The following is a 13,430-nucleotide window of genomic DNA, read 5'->3' on the forward strand; positions in this document are numbered from 1 at the left end:
AGAAAGACAAGTTTTCCAAGACTATCCAGAGCTATAAGAGGGACACATGAGGGATAAGCCCTGAGGAGCCCCACCCAGGCCCCTCAGTCCCTTCTACCATTTTTGTGTGTTCCTCTGCTGGTTTCCATGGGTTCTGGTTTCTCGTGGTCCTACCTTCTCTTCTGTTGGTCTAGCCTTCTCAGGCTGCTAGACAGTTTTGTCCCCCAGAGAGAGCTGGATGCCCTAGGAACTTGTGTGTCTCCCCCGCCCCCACCACGTAGCTCTTCACCCAGTTCCTTTACCTGGAATTGGGACAAAATGTAAGCAAATTCATAGTCCAAAGTTCCCTTTGGGGACAAGGCTAAGTCACTTCCTGTAGAACTTGGCCCCATCATGGTCCTAGGCTCCTTCCCTGTCCTGTCCTCTCACCATACTCCTTTTCCTGTTTCTCTTTAGAACACTTCTTTAATAAATTACTTGCACATGAACCCTTTCCTCAGGGTCTGCTTCTGGAGAATCTGGTCTAAGAGAGACACTAAAGTCGTTTTAATTGAAATATGAAGAAAAGAGTTGGAAGCCTAGGCCATACTCAAGGGTTGGGTGACACAAAGATTAGGCTTTCAAAGACTTTTGATGTAGTAATATTGGGTGGAAGGGATATTGAGCAAAACCAAATGTAAAGAAGTAAGAAGTTGTTCCAGAGAAATACTGGTGATCAAATAGAGAAAGCAGGAGGGGCGCCTGGGTGGCTCAGTCTGTTAAGCATCTGCCTCTGGCTCAGGTCATGATTCCAGGGTCCTGGGTCTATGATTCCAGCTCCCTGTTCAGAGGGAGCCCTGCTTCTCCCTCTCCTACTCCTCCTGCTTGCATTCTTTCTCTCACTATCTCTTTCTTTCTGTCAAATAAATAAATAAAACATTTTAAAAAGAAAAAAAAAAGCAAGCAAGCAAGCAAGAGACTTGGAGGAAGATGTGATATTTGGCCAAAGCAGTGAGGGACAGGTAGGACGTGAAGATGTGGGGTAAAGACACCTTAGACAAGGCACAAGTTTACATTTGCAAGGACTACATTCACCTTGTGATACAGTAAAATAGAAAAGGAAGTTAATTAGAGAAACATCAGGAAGTGACTGGTATAGGGCCCTAGTTTCCCATTATACAGGCATCAAAGTGAAAACAAAGACACTGGATTTTTTAAAAAAGATTGGGGCGCCTGGGTGGCTCAGTGGGTTAGGCTGCTGCCTTCGGCTCAGGTCATGATCTCAGGGTCCTGGGATCGAGCCCCACATCGGGCTCTCTGCTTGACAGGGAGCCTGCTTCCCTCTCTCTCTCTGTCTCTGCCTGCCTCTCTGTCTACTTGTGATCTCTCTCTGTCAATAAATAAATAAAATCTTATATAATAAAAGAAAAAAAAGAGAAGCAGCAGAAAAGCAAATAATTCAAAAGGAACAATCTTACTTTCTCAAGAAGAGTTACTATGTATCAGACCAACCCCAGAACCCCATCAATTTAAAAAAAAAAAAAAGATTTTATTTATTTATTTGACAGACAGAGATCACAAGTAGGCAGAGAGGCAGGCAGAGAGAGAGGAAGGGAAGCAGACTTCCTAAAACACTGGATTTTTGTTATTATTTATTTCTGTCATTGTACCTCGGCCAGGACGGCAGAAGCACAGGCTAAGCGAAGGTACAAATCAACAGCTCCACAGTATCGGTGGCACTAAGGGTATCACCAGATTGTCCTAACACGGGTATTTTTTTTTTCCAATAAACAGTACTTAAGAAAGGATTAGTAGAGTTGCTAATGAGAGAAATGTACCTAATTCTCTATTTTTGCGAAGGTGGGGGAGGGTGGATGTGCTGGTTTCAAAATGGTGTTCTCTTCAACTCTCACTCTTGCTCAGTTGTCCAATCTCCAGAGACAACTTATAGATCTCCAGGGCCTTTTTCACGTCATCTGGGTAGGGGAGACACTGGAAGAATTTACTGCCAACTAGCACTTGCTCACAGCCCATCTGGAATTACTACAAGACATAAAAGGATAGAGGTAGAGACCTCTCCAGCTGTGAAAGTATAGGGTGTCTTCAGGATGCCTCAGCGATGATAGGAAAATTAGAGGATCCTGCCCATCCTCAGGACTGGTGGAGGAAACCCAAAGATACTCTGTGTCAGCAGCGTGCCCAGCGCTACACCAGCACTCCTCACGTGTGGCGGATCACTGTGGAAGCAGGGAAGGAGGAAGGTTGCAGAAGACACCCAGGGGGTTCCTTCAGGGACAAGTGAAGGAACAGTTCTGATGGCTGTGCAAAAGCATAGTGTGTATTGTAGAAAACACAGGGCCAGGGGCCAGGTCACCTAGATCTAGGGAGCCCTCCTCTCTAGAGGCTTGGTTCTTTTTAGTATAAAATGAGAGAATTAGAACTCGCTTTAAAGAGCTCACTAAGTGTGGGGCGCCTGGGTGGCTCAGTGGGTTAAAGCCTCTGCCTTCAGCTCAGGTCATGATCCCGGGATCCTGGGATTGAGCCCCGCATCGGGCTCTCTGCTCAGCAGGGAGCCTGCTTCCTCCTCTCTCTCTGCCTGCCTCTCTGCCTGTTTGTGAACTCTCTCTCTCTCTGTCAAATAAATAAATTAAATCTTAAAAAAAAAAAAAGAGCTCACCAAGTGCTTTGAGGCTGATTTCCAACGTGATTTAAACAACTCATGCGTGGGTCCTGATATAAGCCTGATTTCATTAATGTTGGTTAACAGGGCTCTGATACCAGCTACAATTTTTAGAACATGACAGGACATCCTGAAATGTGTGGCACTTACCCACTTACACTTGGGTACTGCTGGGAACCAGATGCCGTTCTCTGAGCAGGTGATTTTTTGAGAGCCAATCACACCATAACCATCATCACACTGGACAGTAACACTCTCAGGCTCAACATACTGGTCCTTATCCACAGACAGATCTCCATTTTTGATCTCTGGTTTCAGACACAGAGCTATAATGGAAATGCAGTTTGGATCATGCTGTGATTCTCAGAATAAAATCTTACAAAAGTGAAGAGTCCTGAGGGGATGAGAAACACTGATAATAAATTATATTTTCATGCTGAGAGTTGTTCTCTACCCCCATTGATTGTATGATCATAACGATAAAATTAATAACAATAATGTTATTTTACATAACTATTCCCAAGATAAAACACTATTATTTTCCCAAAGGTTTTATTTATTTATTTGTTTGTTTGTTTGTTTATTTATTTATTTGTTTTAGAGAAAGAGCACAAGCAGGGGAAAGGTCAGGGGGGAGGGAGAGAGAATTTCAAGCAGACTCTGCACTGATCATGGACCCTGAGACAAGGCTTGATCTCATGACCCCGAGATCATGACCTGAGCTGAAACCAAGAGTTGGATGCTTAATCAACTGAGCCACCCCAGCACCCCATAAAATGCTATAATTATCTCCATTTGGCTAGAGAGAAAAATGAGGTACAGATGGTTTATGTGACTTGTCTAAGGATGTATAACTTTTAGGTGACATGATTATAATATTAACCTAAGGATTATAGTCCTAGAATCCAAGTTTTTAAAACTGCTATATTTTAAAACCTCACTCTTTCTATGATCCTAAGTATATAATTTTTATTCACATACCCTTAACATCTTCCTGTGTTAAATGGAGTTAATGGTGGGAAATTAACCTTCTGAGTTGATAGCAACTATGATTTTAAAAAGGCACACCTAATCTTGGTAGTCAACCCTAAATCTTTTATTAGGGCAACTTCATCATGAGAAGATGAATGGTATGCATGTGGCTCTAATGGAGATGTCAGACACCTCAAGGAGGTTTGGAATTTATCCCTAACTGCAGTCATTTAAAATGAAGCAAGTGCTTACTAAAATGTTGCTAAACCCTTGCTGACAGTCCCAAATTAAAGATTGCTATCTCTGTGTAGAAACAGAACCACACATACATGGGCACTCAAATTGTGCCAAAGGAAGCAGTGGGAACTACAACCCATTTAGTAAGTGGTACACAATTAGTTGATTGTCCACTGGGGAAAACCAAACATTGACGCCCACTTTCTACCATACATACAAAGGAATTTCAAGTGGGTTCGCGATATCATTGTAAAAGGTAAAACAATAAAGCTCTGTAAGAAACATAGGAGAACATGTTTGTTGTATTTTGTTGTTGCATAGAATACTGCCTTGCAGTAGGCAAGTATTTCTTAAATAAGACAAAACAGTTTCCAACATCAAGGACAATATTAGTAATTTGAAATAAATTGGAATTTAGAACTTATGTTTGTCAAAACTAGAACACTTGGGTCGCCTGGATGGTTCAGTGGATTAAAGCCTCTGCCTTCGGCTCAGGTCATGGTCTCAGGGTCCTGGGATCAAGCCCCACAGTGGGGAGCCTGCTTTCCCCTCTCTCTCTGCCTGACTTGTGATCTCTCTCTGTCAAATAAATAAATAAAATCTTAAAAAAAAAAACTAGAACACTCATACTCTACTTGTAGAAACAGAATTTGTTGTTATGGCCACTTTTGAACAAAATTTGGCATCATCTATGAAAGATGACAATGTGTACACTCTGCAGAACAGTTCTACTGTTGAGCTTATTCCTAACACAAATGTTTGCACACGAGTACCAAGAGATCTACACACAAGTGTTCATAAGAGCATTATTCATAATAGCCTGAAACACGAAAAATGTGAACTCTTATAAAATACACAAAATGTGATCTATATATCCAGAAGAATATTATAAAACCATGAAAATAAATAAACTATCACAATGTGCAAGGACATAGATGAAGAAGGAAGCCAGGCACAGAGTGCAAGCATGACTTCCTTGATACAAAGTTAAAAAGTTGGCAAAACTTATCCATGGTGTTAGAAGGTGGAAGAGGGACAATAAAGTACCCCCCAAGCTGAAAAAGCATTTTGAGACCCAAAAACAAAAGCAGGGCCCACCATGCAGTTCACACAGAGTTTTCTTCAGAGTAACTTACTGATGGGGGAAGGGGGAGAGTCAGGCCGACAAGGACCCAGGCCCTCTACAGCTCTTCTCCAAAAAGTCTAGACTTCAGTCCACAGATTTTTTAGAGCGAGGGGACACTGTATTCCAGGACACTGCAGGGAGACTGAGGGGCTCACGTGCACCTAATTGACAGTTGACCTTTATTTAGATCTTGTGCCGCCATCTATACCTCAAAAAGAGGAAGGACTATTTTATCTCCGATTCATGCGAGGCTAAAGCGAACCTTCCCTTACACCAACCGGCCTTGGTGGGCGTTTCTGAGGTATGTATGTTACTCTCCAATGGGTCTGGAGCACATAACCACAAAAGAAGTCATCAAGCGAACATGAACAAGATGGAGGGCCAAAGATGGAGCCAGTATTTTCAGCGCTCCTACACATGGTGTTGGTAGAATGACCTTCTTTGGGGAGGAGAGTCGGGAGTAACTGAGGGAAGACATGAGATGCTTCAAGGGTAGGTTCACGTTGTGATAATTGTTGACCTTCACCCTTAAGATTTGTACACTGTTCTGCAGTATGTTACATTTGAATTAAAACTTTTATTAAAAAAAGCAAAAAGTGGTCCTCTAGGTTACCTCTGAAAACATACACGATGGTAACAATGGTTACTTCCAAGACTGATGAGCTGGGCGATGGTTCAAACTTTGAAAATAGTGTACCATATGCATGTGTTAACTACACGAAATGAATAAATAGTACAATAAAAATTTTTTTAAATGTTTCCCCTGGCTGGAAAGAGACTAGAGTCAGAACAATCACAGAGGTTCTACATTTCTAATCAAGGTCATCAGTGAGGTTGAAATTACCTTTACATTGAGGGGCTGGAAGCGACCAGTGGGAGTTCCTGCAGGTGATTTTGGACTCTCCAACCAGAACATATCCTTCATCACATTCATATTTTACGACAGTAGTATAGGAGAAAAATGAACTCACGTCTTTATGGGATCCATGGGCAATGCTTGGGAATATTCTGCAATCTTGAATGGTAAAAGAGAAGGGTGGGGGACAATGAGCTAGGGTTTAATTTAATTAACAATTCAGAGTGAGGGACTCTTCTTATTTTGTGGAATGAAGTAATTAAATTACACTGCAGAGGTATATTTCAATTCCTTAACAAAATCAATAGGAATGGTTTACTGAGAACTTAGCTACTTGCTAGGCACTGTGTTAATCATTTTAGATATGTTAAATCAATTAATCCTCACAATAACTCTCTGAGGCAGTACGATCATCATTCCCATTCTAGAGAAAAGGAAACTTAACCTTAGAGGGGTCAGATGTTGCACATAAGGTCACAGCTAGGAGGTGTCAGTAACATGAATCAACCTCTGGGATTAAGCTCAGGTTTGTATCAAACTCAACTGGTACTTTCTGGAATCCTGCTATCTTCTGCTGTCTGTAGCGATCATTGGATGCTTACTTTATAGAGGCATCAATAGATATCTAAAGGCCATAAAATGGAAGTTTTGGTTAAAGAACAGTACTCTTGTACAGTCAAGTAACATCCCATAATTGATGAAGTAGGCAGCTCAGCATCCCTTAGAAAACTCCTAACTCCTTCGCCCAAATCAAAAGCACTAAAAGGTTAGGAATTTAATCTTTTAAATTCAAATTGGTCCCAGGTGAGGCAAATATGTGGGTGCATTTCTCCTTCAGACTGACAGAGGGGCTCTAAGGAGCTCACTGAGAAAGGCCAATATATCTCTTTTCACTTTGCAGGGATATTAGATACAGTGGCCTAGTATTGAGCTCCTGCCTGGGAAATCCAAAATGCAAAAGGGGGCTGTCTAGTGGCTCTGTTGGTGAGGGTGAAGGACATATTTCTGCTGCTCTGAGATTGGCGCGTACTCCTGACAAGATTTGGAACAAAGGATGAGTAGCACTTCCAGTGAGTTGGAAACAGGCTGCATGAAAAAGACAGGCCTGGTGGTGTTGTCTTCAGACCTGTGCAAAAGGACCTCCTGAGGTTGGAAGAAAGCTTCAGTGAAAATAAATCCCTAGGAGTCCCTAGGTCTTTAGGAGATAGGAAAGAGAAAGAGATCATCCAGAATCAGAGAAGGATCCTGGGATCTAGCAGACCAGGGGATTGCAATTAGCAGATTCTCAGTGATGAGGAAGGACCCATCAAAAAACAGCAACAACAACAACAACAACAAAACACAAGAGAGAAAGCAAGCTTGAAACACTCTTGATGCAAAGAATCAGCTCAGGTCAAGCACTGTTTCCCTTACCTTTGCTTCTCCCAAAGCTTTAACTCTGAAGGGTCCAGAAGGCATAAGAACAATAATCCCAAAGTAAGTTCTGCTTTAGTATCAAGGAAAAGGAATTCACCTGTGCATGAGTCAATAGCTTCCATATAGCATTTCTTAAACTGCAGATTAGGCCCCTCCACAGAAATACAAAAAAAATAGCTCTTAATTTTTATGACCGAACACACGTGCAGAGTTCTGTACTATGCTTCTCAGGCAATATCAAGGAGGCATAATTGCAATGTACTTAAAAAGATAAGATGTAGCCCTGGTGTAGGAAAGACGTTAGGGTTTGAAGCCAATGGCCAAGGAAGAGTTCTTGTGGTGTCTTTGGTGCAAAAAAGTGGTTTTATGAAAGCATGGGGACAGGACCCATGGGCAGAAAGAGCTGTATTGGGGTGATGAGGAGTGACTAATTTTATACTTCCAAGTTGGAAGGGGTTAGGAATAATATAAGACTCTAAGGAATATGGAAGCAAGGTTTCCAGGACCTTGAGGGGGCTAGCTATTGTTGGGAAATGTCATTTATTACTGTCTAATAAAACCTTAGTTATGAGACCCTTCATATGTATATCGGTGGCCCATATGCTTAGGGGATGAGTGCCAACATGTATCTTGGGAGGTTTGGAGATTAAGGAAGTTTCCAAAAGAATTTTTATATGTTAAAGTAGGCTTACAGGATCAGGGTGTGGGGAGGGGGGGTGTCAGTCTAGGATTACCTTTTCCCCATGGCAAAGTGTCAACATCAAGGCAGCTGAGTCCTTAGAGAAGTCTCACTCTGCCTGTCTTAAGGACTTGTCAGTGGGCTGTAGGTAGTAAGGAAACTTAATGATTTTTCTTCTGCCTTTGTTTCCCGCATCAGCCACATACATAGTTGTACTGGTGACAACTCTGTATCAGTCCACTCTAGTGCCAGATTAGGTCAGGAAATTAGTTCTATAGGAGAAGGTGTTGGCAGGATGGAGGGAAGATCTCCAGGAGTAAGCTGGAGACAGGTCTCAAAGGATGGGTGGAAGTTAAGTGGTTGGTAAGATAAGTGAGGCAGAGCAATACTGGGGCCATGAGAAAAGTCTGGCATCAGAAGTCCTTACAGTGAGGGAAAGGACCTTCAGATCAGAGCACACAGACATTATCATTTCAGAGGGTTGGGGCCATGGGAAATGGGAAGAGATGAGGGAACAGAAGGAAAAAGGGGAAGGGAAATGGGATCATGAAGAAATAATTGAAAGACATGACAAATTTAATTAGGTCTTCCTCTATCACCCCAGACTGTGTGAGAGGGGAATTTAGAGATGAAGTTGAGAAAAGTCTCCTGAGCATGAAGTCCTTTATCTTGCCACTCAATAATAAATTTACACTGCCACTCAATAATTTTCATGCATCTGATGTGAAAAATCTTTTTCCAAACATTGCTTCCTTAATTAACCCATGTTTTCCCCTGACCACTCTCAGTGTTGAAGAAAGCATGGCTTCCACGTTTTTAAATCAACAGGCCAGCTCACCTAGGAGCAGTCAGTTATTATTTTAGGGTTGGGGTTTTTCCCTCTAAACTATCTCAAATCCTCAACTTTTATGCCATGATAGCTGTTTCAGAGGATATGTTAATAAATATTTTTAGGTATGAAAATTAATTCTCTCAGATAAAAAAATAATGTCAGCTAACAAAATAACACAATATAACTTTGGTTAAAGGACATTTCCATTTAAATAACAGAACAACAAATAAATTTCCACAGCAGCAAGCCTTCAGTTGGTTCTGGTAACTTCTCTCAGACACTTTTGTTTCTCATTCTGACAAAAATTTCCCTATGTTTCAATAACAATGTCTTACATTTATATAATGGTTTACAATTCATAAAGTACTCTATAATTTTACCTCAGAAAATTTACTCAGTATTTGATAACAGAAAATGTATTTTAGAATTTTTATTTCTCATTAGTTTTTAATCCCAGTATAGTTAACATACATTACAATAGTAGTTTCAGGTGTACAACACAGTGATTCAATATGTCCATACAAAACCTGGTCTCATCACCAGAAGGCCACTCCTTAATCCCCATCACCTACTTCACCCATATCACTGCCCACCTACCCTCCTGTAACCATCAGTTTGTTCTCTATAGTGAAGAATCTCTTTCTTGGTTTGTCTCTTTTATTCTTTCTTTCATTGTTTTGCTTCTTAAATTCCACATATGAGTGAAATCATATGGCACTTATCTTTCTCTGGCTGACTTATTTGACTTAGTATTATCCTTTCTAGCTCCATCTGACAACAGAAAATAGTTTTGCTTTTCAGATGGAAATTATTCCTAATCAATAAATAACTAAGATTATGGATGGTATAATTAACCTATTTGGAAAGTAAATTTGTTCTACGTATCTTGGAGCATTGAAATAGAAGAAACTGATTTGAAAATTCAAGATTATTTTTTGCTAAAGCTGCCTCACGAGGAATTTTGCATATCAACACATTTTTATTCTATATATAATAATAGCTTCTACCTGAATTAAAACTATTTCCTTTTTATTCTAAAATTCTTCATTTTTATTAATAAATAGTTCATTATACTCTCTCAAAAAGATTATGAATTACCACTATTTGATTATATTCAGTTAATTCTTAATTGGGTATTTGTCCTGCATATCTTAGAGAAACTACCCTCCTTTCCCTATAACTACTGTACTCACCACACAAGCCAGAAGGGCACAGCAGTAGAGTCAAGACCCCAAAGACGTACAGTGCTGGGAAACTGCTCTGCAACTTGGAGGCCATGGGTCTCAGAGGTGCTATACTGGGGCTCAGTGTTCTCAGACCCTTGAATTAATCCGAAGAAAAGAATTCTCAGTAACAATTGAAATGGTGCCTAAGCCAGTGTAACCAGCTTTGGCAAAGTCTCAGTTGTGTGTCACTAAAGGGGAGGGACAGGGGGAGTGACAAGAAGACCAGGTGCTGAGCACAGCTCTAACAGGGGTCAGCTGATAAGGCCCCATTCTTGGAGACAAGAGTCTGGAGGTTGTTAGGAGAGCCCTCTGGGATTCTGTATGTAGTTATTGTTGTTATCCTAAAACTCCCTTGCTGTTCAGATGGGGCACGTGGTGAGTTCCTTTCTGGATATATCCATGATTCCTCTGAGTAAACAAGAGCAAAAAAGCACAGGGGAGTGCAGCCCATGATGCCCAGTGTATGTGGTGGGTTCTGCAGGAATTTGAACCCATAGCATGAGAGAAAATAGAATGTCTGCCAAAGGGTGCCTGTTTGAGAAGTGGTTTCTGTGATGAGAAGTAGGTGTAACTTGCCCATAGAAGAATGGATTTTTTTTTTAAGCTTAAAAATTAAATTTCTTTCTAGATAGCACATAGGCTAGGCAGAACAGAGTAGTATGAGTCTCTAAGTGTGGAAAATCTCAAGAATGCAGTCCACACAATTACAATTATAATTACAATTACAATTATTATACTACCTCAGGGGGAACCTCTTTTCCCTAATTCCTGGGGTTTTTAATGTACATAAAACATCAAATGATTCACTCCGTGAAACTGACTGTTCTAGTGTAGAAGCTATTCTAGCCTGTGTTTGCAACACAGAAAAAGCATGTATTGAAAGTTAAGTGGTTGAAGATGATTAATTAAGGAGAAAGGAAGATTTATTATGACTCTCAGAATATCTGAATGATGCTGGATCCTGGAGAACCTAGCATTTTGCTTCTAAGCAGTAAACACAATTGGATGGAAGGCACATTTGTTATTCTTCTTAGACTGGTAACCTCTAGACTAAGTGTCCCATAACCATCTGGGATTGCCTGGTTATTCATCCAGATCAGTTCCTAAATTTAGGAAATTAAACTTTGGGAACTTCAACTTAAAGAGTTAAGTGGGATGGATGAAACTATCAACCTGGATTCTATATCTTGCCCACCAACTGGGAGTATCTGTTCCTTGAAGAGACAAAGATAGTTGTCTAAGCAAAGGAGCAAATTCTGAAAATTGTCCTCAAGTGATCTTCACTACTCAGCTGAACTGGAATGATTGCTACATACCGATAATAGCCAAACTGCTTCTCTCTCAGAAATAAGAGTTACCAAATATAGCTGAACAAAATTCTTTGGAATATTAAGGTAAGCACAATTAAAATTCAACAAAAGAAAGCAAGTAAATTCACTGAATGGTTGCTTCCTTTAAAAAGAGGAACCACAGGGACACCTGGCTGGCTCAGTGGGTTAAGCCTCTGCCTTCAGCTCAGGTCATGATCTCAGGGTCCTGGGATCGAGCCCCGCATCAAGCTCTCTACTCAGCAGGGAGCCTGCTTCCCCCCCACCCCTTCCTGCCTGCCTCTCTGCCTACTTGTGATCTCTGTCAAATAAATAAAATCTTTGAAAAAAATAAATAAAAAATAAAAATAAAAAGAGGAACTACAATAAAGAGATTCTTGTAATTTAAATGATTAATCAACATGTTTTGTTAACCTGCCTTTAATCTTTAAGGTCTGCAACAGAACTTTACATAAATTATTATAATGAGTTCTGAAAAACTCCTGTGACATGGCTCTTGCCTACCTTGTTGCATAGATGAGGAAACAGGTTCAGATAAATTAAGTAAATTGTCCCCCAAACTCCGCAGATAATTAGTGGCTAAGCCAAATTTTGACCCAAGACTGATAATTAAAATCCAAGCTTTTTCTTTAAACCAAAATAATTTGTAATTTTTTGGCCAGTAATGATTTCCTGTCAGGACACTGATTCAGCCATATGGGAGTATATCAACATCATTGGCTTTTATCCAATGGTACACCCACCCTCCAGATGCTGCTGGAACTGGAACTAATGGCTTAGACCCATGACCTCCAAAGCATGTACTGTGATGATCGGAGCCCCCTGACTCCTGACATAGAAAGTTATACCGTGCTCCCTCAGGAGCAACCAATGCCTGGCTGAGCTTGGGATACCAAAGCCCTGATTCCTTGATTCAAATATGGACAACTCTGTGATACAGTTGATGCCCTAGAGCCCACTGTGGATCAGGTGAAGTTTACACTTAACCTGAGAGTAGGTTTTTGCTCAGTTCTTTTCCCTCTTGTTGTTTCATTCCCTTATAGCTCCTTCCCCGCCCCCTCCCCGAAATCACACTATCAAAACTTCATATGCACCTGAATCCCTTCTAGAGATGTTGACTGAAGACAGTTTATACCACAAGTGGATCTAGGAAGCAAACTCTAAGAACGAGATTTTAGAATTGGATCACCCACTAGCCAACTGACAGTCAAGACTCCCTCACTGGGGAGGGGTGAAGTATCAGTAGCCCTGGCTTACTGTAGCATTGCAACTATGAGTATTTTCACCTGGTAAACTGTCATGAAGCATAGATGGAGAAAAACACATTGGCCAGTGAAATACCTCTAACATTTGAGAGTTGCGTGGAAATAGGACTGTGAAATTGGGTGCCTGAGGACTATTGATGCAAGCTCAGCAACCTCTTAGCTGAAAGTAAAAGTTCAAGGCACTCAATCACAATTCAAATCCAACTGTGAAGTCCAGGAGCCCCTCCATGCCCCCATTAGTATTTAAAGACACTCATGCCAGCTAGCTTGGAGACTGTGCTAAGGACCAGGGTCAGGATTTAATCATAAAACAATAGTAAAACTTCAGAAAAAAATAAACTCTTAGCCTTGGCAAGTCTCTACTTAAAGTCAGGACCCTAATGGAGGGAGGGGCACCATTAGACTTGGCGTTAGGATATGCAGGTAGATGCACTACAGAACTTCAAACTCCAGATTTACCTAAACCCAAAGAGCTTATAAAATTGGCCGAGTTTCCCTTGTTATAAGATAGTGCCCCTGCTGCTTGAAGACCAGCAGAAGAATCAAATACATTGGGTATCTTCTTTTTTTTTATTTTTTATTTTTTATAAACATATAATATATTTTTATCCTCAGGGGTACAGGTCTGTGAATCACCAGGTTTACACACTTCACAGCACTCACCATAGCACATACCCTCCCCAGTGTCCATAATCCCACCCCCCTCCCAACACCCCTCCTCCCATCAACCCTCAGTTTGTTTTGTGAGATTAAGAGTCACTTATGGTTTGCCTCCCTCCAAATTCCATCTTGTTTCATTTACTCTTCTCCTACCCCCTCAACCCCCCATGTTGCATCTCCTCTCCCTCATATCAG

The 13,430-nt window shown here is 40.9% G+C and overlaps 1 pseudogene; it reads right to left on the bottom strand.

The window, feature by feature from the left end:
* Positions 1-1,605: 1,605 nt before the first annotated feature.
* LOC125086113 (apolipoprotein R-like) lies at positions 1,606-10,163 on the bottom strand (annotated as a pseudogene).
* Positions 10,164-13,430: the final 3,267 nt, after the last annotated feature.

Source organism: Lutra lutra, chromosome 15, assembly GCF_902655055.1.
Source record: "Lutra lutra chromosome 15, mLutLut1.2, whole genome shotgun sequence".
Lineage (NCBI taxonomy): Eukaryota > Metazoa > Chordata > Mammalia > Carnivora > Mustelidae > Lutra > Lutra lutra.